This window comes from Ambystoma mexicanum, chromosome 8 (genome assembly GCF_040938575.1).
Source record: "Ambystoma mexicanum isolate Mex_15411 chromosome 8, UKY_AmexF1_1, whole genome shotgun sequence".
NCBI lineage: Eukaryota > Metazoa > Chordata > Amphibia > Caudata > Ambystomatidae > Ambystoma > Ambystoma mexicanum.
In genome coordinates this window covers 1,371,288,222-1,371,306,633 of record NC_090929.1, presented here as the reverse complement: position 1 = coordinate 1,371,306,633, position 18,412 = coordinate 1,371,288,222, and positions in this window count along the sequence as shown.

Genomic DNA, 18,412 nt, shown 5'->3' with positions numbered 1-18,412 from the left:
TCAGCTGCTTCATAGGATCCACATTCTCTATGGGACAGCATTTTTGTGCCCAAGCTGTATAATTTCTGAGACACTGTTTTATCTGATGACAGGTCATTCCAGAGGTCTTGGAGCTCTGTCTTTTCTGATTTGGTTAAGTATGCTGTGACATATCGTGCAACTGCAGTAGAATTGTCTGCAATGTACTGCACATCTATGTTTGCATTCCATAAGTGGGCAATGATTGCATTGTAATCATAGATATATTTTTCTTCTTCTATTCTTTTTATGCACTATGTATTTTTAGGTGACTTACCTTTAACACTATGTCTAACTGAAGACATGAGGTTGTTCACTTGACCTGTATTTGTAACTGGTCTAGGGAAACCAAATTGGCATTTGGTGTAGTATTTCCCTTTGTTTTTGTATTTGCTACGACAGTATTTGCCACATTTGTGTCTTTGGAATTGTAAAGTTTTTGCATGAAGATCACTATTTGTGGATTCTGATGGAATTTCACAAGTGACATATTTTTCAATAAACTGTAAAACAGTGGCATCACTGTCTTGACCAAATTTAGGAGCATCTTTAATCCATAAAAGCATGTGGACATGTGGTGCTCCTCTGGCTTGGTATTCTTTTCTCCAAAAGAAGTGTTGCACTTCTCCAAGGGGAGGAACATTTTTATTACAAATAAAATGTAGCATAGCAATGAAGCGATGGTGAAAATATCTTGAAACATTAACAGGATCCTGAGAACAAAGTTCTCCAGGTGTTAGTATATCTATGTTTGTTTTGTTTTCGTTTGATATGCGTAGGAAAGCGTGTAAATCTTCCCATTCATATTCTGCACAACTTAATGTAACAAACCAAGTGGGTGGGCCAAGGTTTCAGATCATACAACGTACATCTCCATGACGTCGAAACCAGTACTCTTTAGTACCACGCATATTTGCTAATAGATTTGTAAGATTTGCTTGTAAAACCTCATCTTTTTGTTGAACTTTTTGTAATAATTGTGTAGCTGTTATATTTTGAAAGTGTGATCCTGATTTTAATATGTGTGCAACTCCGTTACATAAAATTGCTAGTTCACTTTCAAAGAGTAGGTGGAATGTGTATTCCACATTTTGTCGAAATCTGGCATCTTCAGAATACATTCGTAATGAGCGATATTCTGATGATGATATTTGAATAGGTCTATCATCGTATCTTCCTCCTTTGCCAGTAGGAAAGAGTAGAGGAAAAGCACATGCTTCTATACTTTTTTCCCATATGCTGATTGGTGATCCTTTTGTTTGACGCATTTGGTACGTTTCCAGTGCATCGTCTATGGTGTCATTAGAGTGCAATGGATGAATTGTATAATGGTCTAAAGTGTTTGATATTGTAGCAGGATCTAGGAGCTCAAATTGACCAGCTTCTTGTGTCTCTTGAATTATTTCAGTTGTATCTTTCAGGTTTTCTTCAATATTAATTTCTTTGTAATATTCATTATTCTCTTTAAGATATTGCAGGGCTTCTCTAACTTTATGTAAATCTACCAGTTGTTGCCAATTTTTTTTGTCTTTTGTAGGTACGCCATTTACCAAGATAATTAAAGATTGTTGCATTGGACGTTCCACTCCTAGAGTGTGCACATTTTCTTTTAGATCTAATGGTAAATACACTACTTTTCCACGAATACCTTTCACTAATTCAGAGGGAGGTAATTTTGCAGTTTTTGGTTGAAGGGGTATTATTGCTTGAAATGGGTGCACTGTATGAATTATGATGCTCTCATATAAATTAAGTTGTTGAAGGGGTTTTGGTAGTGGATATAATTCCTAGTTATTTGTGATAGCACGTGAAGGAGTTTGGTTGTTGTCAAGTTTTGTAGTGCAGTAACTGCAAAGTATTATGGGGTCAGTTATTTCATATTTGTTTTGTGCTATAAGGTAGAGAGCTAATCTTCATTGTCTTCTATTTTGTATGATAGGTCTACATTTTTTGTGTTACTTTTATAAAAAGTTCTGCGGCAACATAGGCACACGTGGTTTGGTACTTCAGCTGAAGTACTTTCAAATTTTAGTATTTCTTTTTTGTATGTATGTAGTAAAGGTTGCCATGTGCAGAATTGTTACGAAGTTGGTTTACAGCTAATTCATCTTGTAAGTGGATTTCACTTCCAAAATATTTTGTCTGGATATAGTCAATTTCTTCTAGTAGGTCTTTTGCTGTACCATGTAGAAGAATGTTATTTAAATTGGCTAGTGCTAAAGCAGGACTTTTAGCATAGTACAGTTTATAAACTAGATTTCTTATACTTGCATGATGTGTTGATATCCTTTTGATATCATGGAAGGTTGTTTTGCAAGTAGGTCCTGTAATGCAGGCCAATGAATGTCCTTGTAGTCCTGTGTACTTGCGTACTGGACAAGCATCCATATTTTGCAGTAGTTTAATTTTGATTTTGTCTTTGCTTTTCACATATTGATTGAGGAATTGGCGTAAAGACTTGAACATTTTTTTGGGAATGTTACACATTGACGTGCATGACCATTTGTACACTAGATGTTCTGATTCAGTTGAATGGAGGGGTAAATCTACGTTTTCAGGGCATATTTTTGTAAGGAGTACTTCTCGTTCCATTATGGTATTATTCACTTTTTCATAACCTCGACCACTGCTATGTATGGCAATTGTATTTGTTTGCTTTTGTTTGCACGCTTCTTCATTAAAGTATGGTTCTGTGCTTGTAGTGACTCCATTCACCTCCACAGATATTTAAGAAGTTATTTCTGTTGACATTTCGTTTATTGAGAAGTCTTTTTTGTAATTTAGTTATTAGTTTTGTTAGTGGTTTCATTCTGTTTAACACTAAAATAAATAACTTTCTTTTGAGAAGAATTGCACTGTCCATCAGCGCTTCTTCTTACTTTCCTACGATAGGTTTGAAGTGTTGAACCTGGTTTCTCTCCTGTTTTTATAAGATTTTGAAGGACTTTGTGACAGAATATTTTGGCTAAAATACTTTTCTTGGTATGCTTACTTTTTACTATATCAAGATTTATAGAAGAAGTTTTATTTGTAGTGATAGTTGATTTTCTGTTAATTGTTTTTTGGGTTGTTTTACTTTTTGATAGAGGAGGCAAAGTTTTTATACTAGAAACTTCTTCTGTTTCACTACATGGCTGTATTAGCTGTTGTGTTTCAACTTTTTTTTTACAAATTCTACTATAGATGGATCTTTATGTTGGAGACTTTTCTTTTCATTTGCTCTACTTCTGAGTTCCTTTCTACGGAGTTGCTTTTTGGTAGGCATTCTTTAGGGTCTGTTGAAAAAAATACAGAAGGTATGGGTTGGGGTGTTCTGCAATTCATGTGTGCTGTGTGCATGAGTGTTTAAGTAAGATGATAAAGATATATGTAATGGTGTGTGATTGTGCATTGGGAAGTACAACTACTAGGGATGGGTATTCCTTAATTAATGTGTTACTAAACTGGGGTTCAGATGACAGAAAAAAGTAAGCCAGTGGTGTGGAGGAGTATAAATAGTATATCTAAAGCTACACAATTAAAACAGTTGTTTGTTCTACAACATCTAAATTCTAGCGGCTGAGTTGGGAAATTTGTGCGTCGAAAAATAGGAATTTGTGGGCCATTCTGCCAGTAAATCACTGTTTAAGACGGGGGATTTTTGGTCAGAATGGTGCACAATCTCTATTTTTAGGCACAGAAATAGCATGAATTAACCTTACAGTGTGTTTGAGTAATAATACAAATATTATGGTAACATTCTACTTACTTTTTTTCTAAAATGAGCAGTTTGCTTCTTAGTTGTTCTTTGTACTTCAAATTCGGCTGCTTCTTTTCAGGAGAATGGTCTTCACTGCAATTGTAAAAGAAAGAAATTAGGAATTTGGTTTGTATATAGCACTGTTTTTAATTTAGACATAGATTTTTTAAATTGAAATGCTCAGCGCCTTCCTCAAAACCATTAAAACTATCTTATGACTAACTGTAGGAAAGAAAATATCTTTACTATGGCTTGTGATATTCATAATGTACCACTGTATACCACTATTCCTGTAACTAAGCTTTTCCACGTAATAGTGAGTCAATGTCATAGCCTGCTTTTCCACGTAATAGTGAGTCAATGTCATAGCCTGCTTCTCCTATATAAATGTAAGTAATTATATAAATAAAACCAATTATGTGTTTGTACAAATATTATTGTTTGAGCTTTGATCATAGAGTGTGCATGTAATTTTGTTTGATTATATGTAGTCTATATATTTTATTTCAAAAATGTTAGTTTAACATTATTTGCGTGTGTGTGTGTATGAAGAAATTAAACGGTATAAAGGTTTGTAAGTCACAGTTCATTTTAGGACAATGAAAAAATGATTGTAGATTCATTTTACAGATTATACAAGGTAAAAGTCGGTTAGAAAATGTGTTCATATACTGTATAGAAAATATGCATACCTGTAGTTTGTGTTCATGCATATGCATATGGACGAAGCTGCAAGTAGAAATCTTGGAGACTTGTATAGTATTTCTCGTAGATCGTGCTTGCCAATGGTATGAGACTTGTACTCCGAGAGATTCACCGTACATTTGCAGTGCTGATCTATGATGATGTAGTTACATGTAGAGGTCTTGGATTTGATTGGTGGATGGTCATGAGATTTCTTAGCTACATCCAATGAGGGAATGGCACAGAGAGTGACGTGGAAATGGTAGAAGGGCTGTCCATGTTACGATATGTTCGCGGACATGGCGGTAGTTCTAGTACACCGCGTATTACATCCGGGGAATTTGGGGTGGGGAGGCATGCAAATGAGATTGAATGTAGCAAGGGATTGGTCAGTAAAGTTTATTGAGTGGGTTGTGCTAGGAGAGGTTTTCTCGGATATTCTTTTTGCTGAGAGAAGAACAGATAGCTATGGCTGAGTGTTTCAAAAAACAGATTGTGTGGATTTTGGGAGACTCGTGGATACATTGGTTGAAGGTGCATGCAGAAAGCTGTGGAGTATCTATAGATCTTGGATTCGCACATGTGGAAGTGCACTGGCATGGAGTGTGTGGAATGAAGTGGTTGGACCTGCTACCTCTCTGTGCAACTTTGAAGATAGAGGAACATCCAGACATAATTGTAATTCATTGTGGAGGGAACAGTTTAGGACATGTGTCTGGAATTTCTTTGCAATTTGCAATGAAAGAAGGACTTCAGAAGATCATGGACATGTTTCCAAACTCCAAAGTAATTTTTTCACGGATTGCGCAGAGACAAATGTGGCTTCGTTCTTTCTCATGTGGTCCACAAATGGAGAAAGCAAGGCGTAATGTTAATAAGGCTGTTTGTGCCTTCCTAAGAGATTTTGGCATGTCCTCTTTTCACAATGAAAATATTATGTTTCGTAGTACATACATTTTTTGCAGAGATGGAGTCCATCTTACTTATGCTGGCAATCAGATTTTTCTTACAAATGTACAAAATGCATTGCAACCTTTTTTAGAAATACAGCATCCATTTTGAAGTAGGTGTTAAGTATTTATAATTTTTGACATACAAACACCTCTCAAAGGCTCTTTTCAGAGCCACCACTTCCTCCCAGAGAAAAATGCAATGGTTACAATAGGGTAGCACCCCATTTTTTTTATGTTCGTGAACTGTCTGCGGACTTTCAAGAAATACAAAGGGTCCTGCTTTATTTATCTTCACTTCTATTTCTTAACTGTGAAAGGCGGCTCTGAAAAGAGCCTTATTTTTTTGGTTTTTGTTATTTTGTATTTTTTTTGGTTTTTTATACACGACACACTAGGAGAGGAGGGGAAAGGAGGGTAAAGGGGGGGACAACAACCACAGGGATAAGAAAGGGCGAGCTGAGAGAGGAAGATGTAGAGTGGGTTTTATTTGGGTAGTGAGCAGGTCTTCTCGTGCTGTGAGACGATAGTCTCAAAAGCACTCCGAAGTCGCTCCCCCCTGCAGAGTACTGTGTACCAGTACATACATACAACTGTGACCCTCGAAAGGTAGGGTCATCAGAATTCTGTATGGCCTGTGAGGCAGCTTGAAGAAGACGCTGTCCCACAGAGGTGTTCCTTGTGGTGACAGGATCAGAAACGGAGGATGAAGTAGAGGCAATCAACCTACTACGCTCTTCGCAAGGTACAACCTGGCGAATGGCCCCAGTGTGGAATGAGTTGAGGTGTCGCTTCATGGCAGTGGTCCCAAAGCTGTATGAACCATGCCTCCTGCGACTGAGTACCATTTTGCACTCATTGCAGGTGACACGGTTCGCACAAGCCTTAGGTCCATTCCCATGAACGGTAAACAACCGCCACACCCAAGAATCACGCCGAGGGCGGGTAGTAGGGATTTCCTCTACCTCATTCTCGTCATCCTCTTCTTCTTCCTCTGTATCCTCATTCCTGTTCCCCACTTCAGGCCCTTGGGGAGATGGTGGTGGTGGAGGGGGCGGGGGTGGTGCTGAGGCAGATGTAGCACCAGGTGGCAATAGTGGAGCCATGGATGTCATCAGCTTGGAGATGGAAATCTCAAAATCTGCAAAGTATGCAGCAAAATGCAGTGTGCTCTGTGGAATAGCCAGAAACACAATGAGAATGAGCTCTAGGGCGTGGTCTTTTATAGGGGTGCTTGTACACGGTTCGCGGACATGCGCGCCGTCCGCAAGACAGATCGAACACCAAAAAAGGTTCAAAAAGTCACAAAAACTATGTGGAAAGTTAGGATTAGTATGTGGGATTTGTGGTATGGTGAATTTTTAATGAGAAATATTGTGGATTACTTGGAAATGTACTTTTAAACTGTTCGGGGACACGAACAGTGTCCGCATTCAGAAAACGCGATCAGCGTGAGCGCGGTCACATGATTGCTTCGTGAGCATGTTCGATAAGGAAGCGGCCGTCCGCAGGACACCCAATGTACGGACATTGCTTTTGCGCATGCGCGTTGATGTTCTACGGACATTCTTCGGTTCCTGAACTAATTAAAAGTGTGTCACACGTAAAACGAACAGTTACCGACAGCCGTTTGTTCTTAGCACAGTTTAACTTACTTGCGAACAATACGGACAGACATAGCGTCCCCAGCACACCTCCATTTTCGTTTATTTACGAACAATTCAGGACACCACAAGTGTTCTTAGAACCGTTTCAACTTGCTAGCGAACACTACGAACAGGCATTGGGCCTCATTAGGACCCAGGCGGACTTCGCGGTGCTAAATGCACCGCGAAGCATGGCGGAAAGCCGCCGATAGCGCCATGGGGGTTGGCGGATTTACCGCCCCATTCCGACCTCGGCGGAGCGGTAAATCCCCAATCCCCATTCTGCCCTTCCCCATTCCCATTTTTGCCCCATAGGGTATAATGGGAGTGGGGAAGGAGTTAATTACGCCACCGTAAAATACGGTGGCGTAATTAACAACGAGGTCCCGTAGCGCCATGGTTTTCTCCGCCTGGTAAAACCAGGCGGAAAAGGCCGCCATGGCGCTACGGGAACTCGTAGTATGGCGGAGAGGTACGCCATGCACTACGCTGGCGTAACACCCTCTCCGCCAGGGTCCTAATGAGGCCCATAGTGTTCTTAAGGACACCTCCATTTTCGTTTATTTACGAACATTTCAGGACACTACGAGTGTTCTTAGAACAGTTTCAACTTGCATGAGAACATTACGGACAGATATAGTGTCCTCAGGACACTTACATTTTCGTCTATTTATGAACATTTCCGAACAACTGCGCTGTCCGTGGACACCTAAATTGGTTTTAACAAAAAGAACTGAAACTAATTACAACACAATATAAAAAAGTAACTTTATTTGACATATATTAACAATGTATGACTGAGAAGGTGGGGCAGAAACGGAAACAAAAACAGGAGAATTAGGGATTTCAATATTATTGAGATCAGGTGAAGAAGGGATGGAAATGTCATCAAAAAGTTTTGGTCCATGGAGAGGGTTTGGGGTTAAATGAGTGGGATATGGTGAGGGGGGACAAGTACAGTTGGGACAATGGTATCTTGTTGTTACTTTAAGTGATCTTCCACAAAGTTTTTTAAATTGGTAAAATTTGCCATAAGTTGGTTCATTTTTTCGTTTATGTGTTCCAGAGTGTTATCCACCGCTTCTTTTTCTGTAGTAGTTTCAGTTTCAATTTTTGTATGGTCTGTACAAAAAAAAAGTATATGTTAAATGTATACAAAATAATATTTATTAATTGGTTTATATAGTAAAGTCTCGTGGGAAATGCTCCTCTAGCCACTCCAGAGTACTACACATTTCTGTGAGAAAACAAAAAAGTAATATATTTTTATTTATCTAATACAGAAAGTTTATAAATATATGAGTAAAATGAAGTGCACTTACTATTTCAGGTAAGATATGTGATGAGTAGTCTGTACGTCTGGTCTTGCTCTTAGTTGTGGAGTGTCTGTGAGGTAATGATGTTGGAAGCCACTTTATCTTCTTTTGATATATTCCATTTGAGAACATATTGTATTTAAATGAATGGTTAGTGTGTTACATATATGGGTTAAATTTCTTAAGTATTACTACATATGTAGTAATGTATGTGTGCTGCTTTGTGAATTTGTTAAATGTTCCTATGTTATGATATAACAATTACACATACCCCCCCAGAGTTTTTAGGTGGTGGTACTGTTGTCCGAACATGTCCGCGGACAGTCAAATTCAGTAGAAAGGGTTCAGTATGTTCCATATTACATGTACATAAAGTCAAAGTTTGTTAAAGAGCATTATGGTTCAGTTGCGCTACGAAAAAACCTATGAAATTCAGTAAAAAAACTTTCTTAAAGGGACATTATGGTTAAGTTGCGCTACTAAAAACCTATCAGATTCAGTAAATAAACTTTGTTAAAGGGACATTAAGGTTCCAAGTAAAACTGAAAAACCCCTGAAATTCGCCAGTTATGGTAAGCTAAGCAACCATGATGATGTCATGATGTCACCATTCATCTTCGTCATTCAACCGTCCAGTTTCTTCCGGAATTTCATTCAGACGACCATCATATTTTCTCGTATGCAAGTATGGTTTCCTCAATGGGAGCCTTGCCTCCCAGATTCTCCTTGGTATCGTTATTTTCACTGGTACCGCACATGTTTCCCACTCCGGCATCCAACATACAGGTGCTGTGGGTGAGATGTTTAGATAGGGGTACTTAGCTCCTTCTCTACACTCCCCCCTCTGGGTGATTCATCGAGCACTCTCCCCTCAGTCTTTATCTCTAGACATCCTTTTCTGAAAATTGTTTCTTTGGGACCCATATCTGTATGACTCCTTTCAGGCATCCAGCTGATTTCACATGCTCATCTGTATTCCAATTCATGAGCATGCACTGTCCACTTGGACTGCAATAGATCCATCTTCCCACATACTTCTTATGGTTCTTTGGATACAGAAACTTCGTTCCCTCAGGTGCATGGATACTCGCCTTCACAAAATTTCTGATCTCTTCATCTGTTAGCTCTCTGGTCTTCCATCCTGATTGAACATCAATCATAATCTTCATCCCTACAGCTTCCTTTGCTGTCTTGATATGATATGATATTATATGATATGATATGATATGGCATTTATAACGTGCCTATACACATGTGTTTCAAGGCACAACGAGGCAAGTGAGGGGGAACAGAGGGAAGACAGAAAACAATTGTACTAGGGCAGGTGTCATTCAGATTGCGCAAGTGCATGGGAAGGGGGAAGTGGGAACGTGCAGAGGGAAGGGGGAGGGCAGTGCAGTACATGGGATAATAGAATAAATAAACAATAAGTAAAAGTACATCCAGCAGTTCTTACATTGTGTGATCATTATCTTGATCACACATAATCTCATCAACACCAACAAAATCAGGGCTTCAAGGAACTTGAACATGTCTGCCATCCATTTTGGAACACAAGAAAAAAGTGCTCCAAAACAGCTGTCATCAGCAATGTCTTCTACTTCGTCTGTCATCTGTACGTGTAGCTTCCTTAGCATTTCTATGGCCTCAGCCAAAGTGCCATCCTCGTCATCGTGAGAAGGTTTGAATGTGCAACATGATTCTCCAATTTTTGCACAAACACCTCCATCCATTGCTGTGATCATGTCTAGGACATATCTGTTCTGAAGACTCATCAATCTTATGGCTCTCAGCTCATCCTTAATAGCATTGAATCCTTTTATGGTATTGTTGATTGTCTGCAGCAATTCCCATCTGGTTATCTTTAAGCATTTAGTATTTGCTACAACCTGGATAATTAGCATGAAAATTATCGTCAACACTGATGACATCTGGCTGTACAGTCTGTGCTCATACGGGATAGAGTTGAAGGCTTCTTTTGACTTGCAGAGAAATAGTTCTCCCTCTTTGTTCGATGAACCAGTTCCAAAGATATCTTCTTCCTCAGATGAGCATCCTCAGATGAGCATCTGCTTTCCGGAAACTTTCAATATGCAGGTCACTTTTAGGAATCACCAACACAGGAACATGATTATTCACCAAGGTATATATTCCTCCCCAGTCTTTGGGCAGCTTCATATATACTCTGGATCCACAAGCCCAATAATGATCCACAATTACTGCTGTTCCAAGTTTCATTCCTGGTACATCAACTATTCGATCACAGTTCTCATTCTCTCCAACTTTTCTTGTGCCATTGTTTCTGAAGCACAATTTTGAGCTTTCCAAAGACACTATCTGCAAGGATCCTCCTCTGTCTTCGACCCAGGTCAGTAGTTTAGCAAGTCTTGGCCACAATCTTTTTCATCCATTCTGTACTATGTCAATGGTTGGCTGATAACGACCAATGACCACCGAGGCTCTGCAGATTGCCACTCCTTCTTCCCATCCATCTGGTGATAGCACTGATCACCAAATCTGCATCTGGCCTCTGTTCTTCCATCTATGAATTTCTTCTGCAGATTTGCCTAAAACCTCAAGTTTCCTGTTTGCTTCTCGTCTGATTTCTGCTCCTTTCACTCCATATTTTCCATATCTGATCACAAAGTTCTTTGTTTGTGCCTTCTTTCTTGTCTTTTATCTTGTATATAGTTATCTTCATCCGGATCTGTCCTTTCAGTTGCCCATTTGATATAGGCATCTCGACCTATGAACTGGCCTCTTGTTCTGCAAAGTGCTACGTGCGACAGACAATGTGCTGTCTTGACGTCTACTTCAATAGCTATGAAGATTTTGGACTTCCCCATGATATACTGCAGGAGTGCACATACAAAGCATTCCTCCATTGATTAATTGCTTCCCACTTCTTTCATATGCTGGTACCATAGATTATTCCCCAAATGTGCTGTACTGTCCAGGTAATCATTTACCTCATGGTTCTTTTGGGCCTCATTTCTCGCTTATGACCCTCTGTATTCATGTCATGAAGTGTGTCAGAATGTGTTCTTCTTACTGGACCAATCATATAAACATTCATCAGTGGACTAGGTATATTCACGTGTGCTACCTGTGTAGGAGAAAGTTCTAGAGCCTTTGTCTACTTCGATGCCATTTCCTAGCAGCAGCATGTGAAGGCCATAGAGAGTCTCCTATAATCTCCACTAGTGAAATCTCTTCAATAGGCAACTCAGGATTATCTAGTACAGGGATAATAACCTTAGGTTTTGGCTGACAGTAGTGGCCACGTTTGTAACCTTCTTGTGCACAGGAGGATGCACAGGAATCTTTGCTTCATGTGTCTCTACAGAAATTGCAGTACATATTGTGAGTGAAAGCAATATCACTATGAATATAATGCAGGCATAGTTAACACACATGAACTTGCACCATGACCTTTGTGCACAACGTGCATGTCTTTCGTGATCTCCTATGAGGAAGCTGCTAGTGGCGCTGCCCATACTTCATTTTATGAAGGAAAAAGTAAATTTAATGGAGCAACATATGCATAATTCTGGCAATATCTTATTTTTCCCAATAAGTTATTCAATCAGCTGGCTGATCTCAGGATGATTAACAGGGTTCCTGATGTATAAAAAAGAATCGTCCATTCTCCAGAAGAAATGTGGATGCCCCTCCAACAAGAAGTAGTAGACTAGAGCAAGTAGGCTCTGGATCTCTTCCTCTAAAATGTTCACTCAGTCTATTTTTAGCTGTCTTGATTAGTTCAATGACATACACCAATTCCCAATCGATACCACGAATCTGTCTTAGACCAGATGACATGAACATTTTTCTTTCAGCATGAAACAAAATATCCTCACTTGGCAAAGTTTTTTTACTTTCCTTCATCACCAAGTCTCATTCAGTCCTCAAGGTTCTCTCGGAGTACTCATTCACTTGGTATATAATGTCTCTCAGTATTCGGTTGAGTTCTGCATTATTTCTGGGGTCTGTCAGGAAAGTTCTGACATCAGTTTGTCTCTCTACAGGATGTGGACATTCTTCACTCAAATAGTAAAAAACGAGGCTAACAAGTCTATCTGCATTATCCAGTGCCAGGGGCATCAGTATTTCCCCCACTGTACTCAGGAAGCTGAAGAATGTGTTCAGTGATAACTATAAGCAATCTTCTCACAACTGGGACATTCTTAGGATCTTGCAGGAAAAAAGGAATGCAAGTAGTAGTTCTCCCCACCAGCATCGGATATGCGCACAATACAAACTCGCGAAAAGCAGGAATGATCTGTGAAACGTCATTGGGCATCACCATAAGAACCTCCAAAGACAAAGGCCCTCATTACGACCCTGGCGGAATTCGGAAAACGATGGCGGAAATGCAATACCGCCATCGAATAGCGCTCGGTGCGACTATGACCCGTCACCGCAAAGTACGAAGCCATTAGCGACACCGTAGTGAACGCCAACGCTAACTGCACCAAGCACGCGCGCGCGCGCCATGCCAAACCGTAAATACCACCATGGCGCAAGGGTACGCTAATTCCGACCCTAGCGGACATGTACCTAACACCATCAAGCATGGCGGAATGTACCATTCCGCCATGGTGAGAAGTACGGCATCGCGAATCAACCGTAAACGGCCCCACTGAGTGCCTGTACACCGCTCCCTGCCCACAAAGTACAACTCCCCGTAGGTGCAATGAAGTCACAATGCAACCAGTGAAATGTACAAGTCACCCATGCATGCCAACGACCAAAAGAAACACAAGAGGGGCCAATGGGAGCTGCAGGGCACAGATGGCACGAATACAGAAGCCAATCCAATGGACATGACCACAGTCCCCCCCCCCCCCCGAAACGCACGCAAACACAGGCACCTGTGACCAGCAATATTCCGAAAATCACATCATTCCACCAGTCCACCTGGCTGACCGGCATCTGTTACACAAAACCCAATCCCCCGCCCCTGAGCATGACAACATTCAAACAGTCATATTGGCAGCCCCCATCCCTGACCTCACTGGGCTTCGTAGGCAAACGCGCCCAGTACAGTACCACGCAACTAAACTCCGAAGCTGGAACCCAATGCAGATCTCCTCCCAATACATCGCTCCCCAAATAGGAATATGCCACATCACTTGCAAAGAAGAACGCTACACGGGCCAAATCAGAATAGAAATTTAATGCACAACAAAATCACCAAGCCCATACAGCCATTAGGCCATGAACTCCAAAACACATTTCACCATTGTGGGCTGCATCCGCAAGAAATGACCAGCCACTACTTGTGTGACGCCCTGTTCCATCATGGTACACAGAGCCACATTCACGTACGAAAAGGCAACATGGAAGCGCACAGAACCGCAGGGCCGTCCCAATGGGGAGGCACTAGTCCAGCTGAAAGGCCGAAATGTTGCTCCGAGCCACCAGTACTGCGTAAGGGCATGTGGCCCATTGGCGATCGTCCCATAAGATCGTAATGCTGCTCCACTGATTAACACGAAGCAGCAGGTGTCGGGAGTAAAAGCCATCTGCAGGAGTGGCATACAGATGGCAGTGGCAAAAGGGGAGGAGATACCTGTCAACCAAAAGAAAAGAAAAAGAACAGAATGGCAATCAGAACTACATCCGAACAACTCACTTCAATGATCACACTAAATCCACAGCCATATGCATGCTAGCCCACTCCAAAGGATCATCACCACCCCAAAACCACTTGCGACTCATAACCATCTATATCGAGGTGTAAACACCATCACAAACGAGTGTACCTGTGCATGCGTCTGTCAAAACAGAATCCATCAGATGGGATTGGTAACGTGCATGGACACAAGTGTCTGAGGGCGCGTCGAGACAGGGAGGGCTCAACAAGGCCAGATAGACGATGGTCCCACTATGGCAGCCCTGCATCACATAGCGCAGGGGAGGCGGATAGATTCCAAGAAGCCCTGTACACGGCAAACTCTGTATCAAATCACCTGCCCATGCATCCATTCATCATTCCCTCATCCCGGGATTAAAACGCCTGAATATTTACTCATATAACATTAGAAATATCCATTGAGTCTGTGCGTTATGCAGCCTGCAAAATCCACAGTGCCCCAGCCCGTAATTCCAGTGTAGTGAAGTAACATGTATTTGGGAACGTCCGGCCTCATCGCCCACGTCGCTATTGCGCATCCCAAACCATTCATATCAATCATTGCATCCTCGCCATGGCCCCTGTCTCAAGGACATTGAACAATAGAACGTTATATTTGCAGTCAGACCTGTGGGCATTTCCTCGCCGCTAGCTGAAAACCGAAAGCGCCGCCCTTCGAATTCCTCATTTGCAACATCACGTCGAAGAGGCATCTGTGGCCGTTTGAAATCACTAATTAATCCATCTAGTGCGGCTGTGTGTGAAAATGGCAACTGCCTTCACCCACAAATGGGACGCCCCGCCCGTCGTTGCAACTCGGTACAGTGATGCATGAGGGCCCACCGTTACTCGAGTACTACGTTCCACTGACCCTTCACAAGTCTGTTCGCGACTGCAAAGATTGTATGCGAAACAATGGGACCACAGCCGAATGTACATATCAACAAATGTTACACGGCCATCGGGTACAAATACATGATTGCAATAGCAAGATGCCATTCCTCGAATTGCAGCGTTGTGTGCGGGACGTGCTCGGCCAAAGGGGAGAGCAGTTTGCACAGGTGGAATGAATCACCACAGGTGGAGGCCATACAGCCTGAAAACACATAAATTGCACACCCAGTCTCCTCCCACAACCAGACCCACTCCGAAATGCTACCGGCAGGACTCGCGATGTTGGCCCTGGGGGACCTGATAGCACTGCAAGTACTCCAACTCCAACAAGAAGACGAACACCAACTACAACCGGCCGCACGGAGGAGACGCAGGAGGAGGAGGAGGGCAAGGCAGGGCAAGCAAGGGCCGCCAGCACAGCCACTACCACCACGCAGGCAGCCCGCAATCCCACGCCTCCGAGCACATCCGTTCAACCTCACTGATGAGCAGATCCACACCCTCTACCGTCTGGACCGGGACACCATAGCCGCCATTGTGGACATGACACAGGCTGACCTTGTCAGCATGATAGATAGCCCAACCGCCATCCCACCCCTACTGAAGGTGGTGTCTGTACTCCACTTCCTGGCCACAGGCACCTACCAGCACACAGTCGGACAGTTGCATGGCATGTCTCAGCCACTGTTCTCACGGACACTATTGCAAGTGCTCGATGCCCTCCTGCAGCACGCAGACGACTACATCTCTCTACCACGCTCGGAGCAGGAAATTACAAACACAAAAGTGGGATTCCATGCACTTGCCGGCATACCGGGTTGCATTGGTGCCATCGACTGCACCCATGTGGAATTGGTCGTCCCACATGCCATGGAGGCCCAGTACCGCAACCGTAAACAATTTCATTCCCTGAATGTACAAATGGTGTGTGACTCCAACAGGATCATTACACATTGTTGTGCCAGATTCCCTGGATCAACCCATGATTCTATGGTCTTGAGGAACTCTACTATACCACGCTACATGGAGCGACACGCAGGGAACAGATCCTGGCTACTCGGTGAGTCTCATTTCATGCATGATGATGTGGGGTATGTGATGCGGCAATGACCTGGCAGGAAGGGGGGGGGGTGTGCGTACGTAGCAATGGCATTCCACATCATACGTTTCTCGTCCACATACAGGTGATGCTGGGTATCCACTGAAGAGATGGCTCCTCACACCAGTCCGGAACCCACGGGACCAGCATGAGGAGGACTACAACCATGCCCACTCACGTACCCGTGTAGTCATAGAACAGGCATTCGGCCTACTGAAGACTCGTTTCCGCTGCCTCAGCAGGTCTGGCGGGGCACTCCTGTACCGCCATGAGAAGGTTGCAAAGATGGTCATGGCATGTGTCATGCTCCACAACATGTGCGTACGTAGAAATGTGCCCATGCCCCCTGACGCAGAACTGCAAGCACCTGATGATGGTCATGATGAGGGTGGGGATGTGGCAGCACCTCAAGGAGTCTGCGAGGCACCGGAGGGCCGTGACATTCGTCAGCATCTCATTGATGCATGCTTCTAGCACTCACGCCTGGTGGCTGATACATGGACACGGGACTCGTGGCACTGTGTGTGTCTGGGACATGCACAATATGGACTGTACGCCTATGATGGCCTAGTACACAAAGATCAATGTCCACACATCTCATTGGTTGATCGTGCACTGTTTATGGCATATGTGATATCATGTTGAACACCCTATCGACCCGCCACCCAAGTGATCCCAACACACCCCCTCCACCCTCCTACCTCCCCCCCGAACACCAGTGTCCAAAGATGCTCATTGTCAGTGGGCTGTCACTATTGCAAGCCCCCTCTGCGGGTATCAGGGGCACCCCTGCCTGTGGAGCGCAGGTTCCTCCCAGATCTACGTTGGGGGCTGCCCTGGACGGAACTTGCAACGGATGATGTCTCTGCCTGCTCACGTCCATGCATGTCCCTAAGGGTTTGCGAGAGCTCAGTGAGCACACGGCGCACTGCGGCAAGTACGACACATACGTCTTTGGACGTCGCATGCAGTTCCCCCCTCAGGCTCTCGGTGCTTCTCTCCATTTGGACTCTCAGGCTCTCGGTGCTTCTCTCCATTTGGACTCTCAGGCTCTCGGTGCTACTCTCCATTTGTGCCCTTAGTGTCTCTGTACCTCTCTCCATTTCAGCCCTAAGTGACTCAGTTGATGTTTCTATGTCTGCCTTAGTGCCCCCACATTCATCGGCATGATCCTTGAGGAGCGTGGCCAGTTGCTGCTGTTGCACGATTAACTGGTCGAGGGACTGTTGCCTCTGCTGGGCCATGGCCATTTGCGGGGGTGTCACAGAGGGGCTGTTGACCTCATGTTGCCTTGCCACAGGGCTTGTGGGGGATGGCCAGTCGTCGTCTTGTGGGTGCCCCTGCGTGGTATCCTCATGTTGTACGGGATGGGACAGACAGGGGGATTGGGACAGGTCATGGATGGATCTGACTTCGACATCCCCGTCTTCTGTGTCGGAGCATGCTGCCATCAATGGGGTGTCACCTATGGTGCTGCTGCCACCAGAGGCAGTGCCTTCTGTGGCATCCGTTGGGGGGACCTGTGGTGGTGGTGGTGTGGGCATGCTGGTTGCTGGGGTGCCTGTTGATGTTCCCTCCTCTGTGCTGCCACCTGATTTGTGCTGCTGCCGTGTCTTGATGCGTGCAGCTGAGGTGGAGGGTCTTTGGCCGTTGGTCTTGGCCCTCTTTGCAGGTGTGCTGGTAGGGGTGTCCTGATGCTCGTCGTTTGGATCGGACCCTGTGGTGGAGTAAAGGAGGGCGAGGGTTATTAATGGGTCTGTGGGAATTGGAATGGCATTGTATCACATGCATTGGGGTGGTACCTGAGGGTGATTTGGGTCGGGGCCTTGGAGGTGCTTTCATTTGTGTGTGGAGTGAGGGTGCAGTTGTTTGGCAGCCTGCAGTTAGGGTGTGCCTGCTGCACGTGTAGTGGGTGTTTTATGGGTTTTTAATTATTTATGTATTTATTGTGAGTTTTAACGTGCGCTATCAGGCCGATGTATGTGGACGTTCTCCTGGCCATGTGTTTCTGTTGCACTATGTGGACACATGGTACTTCGCATGATTGGACATTGTGGATTTAGCATTGTTTTATCTGGCCCACCTACCTGAATCTTCGGATGTCTGCACTCCTTTCTCCATCCCTCCGACTCCCTCTATGCTCTCCATTCCGATGGTGGAGGCACAGATTTTTTCCCAGGGGGTCAACTTGATGGGTGATTCAGGACCTCCCCCGGTGGCTGTGGCAATGTTGCGGTTGGCAGAGAGTATGCTGCGGACGCGTATCCGCAGGTCGTCCCATCGCTTTCTGCATTGCTGTGGGTTGCGGGGTGCGGTCCCCACCGCACTTACCCGCTGTGCCACCAGAGCCCATATGGCCTTCTTGTTCGCAAGTGCCGTCCTGGTCATTTGCGTGGAGAAGACGACGGCAGCATTCTCCTGGAGGGTC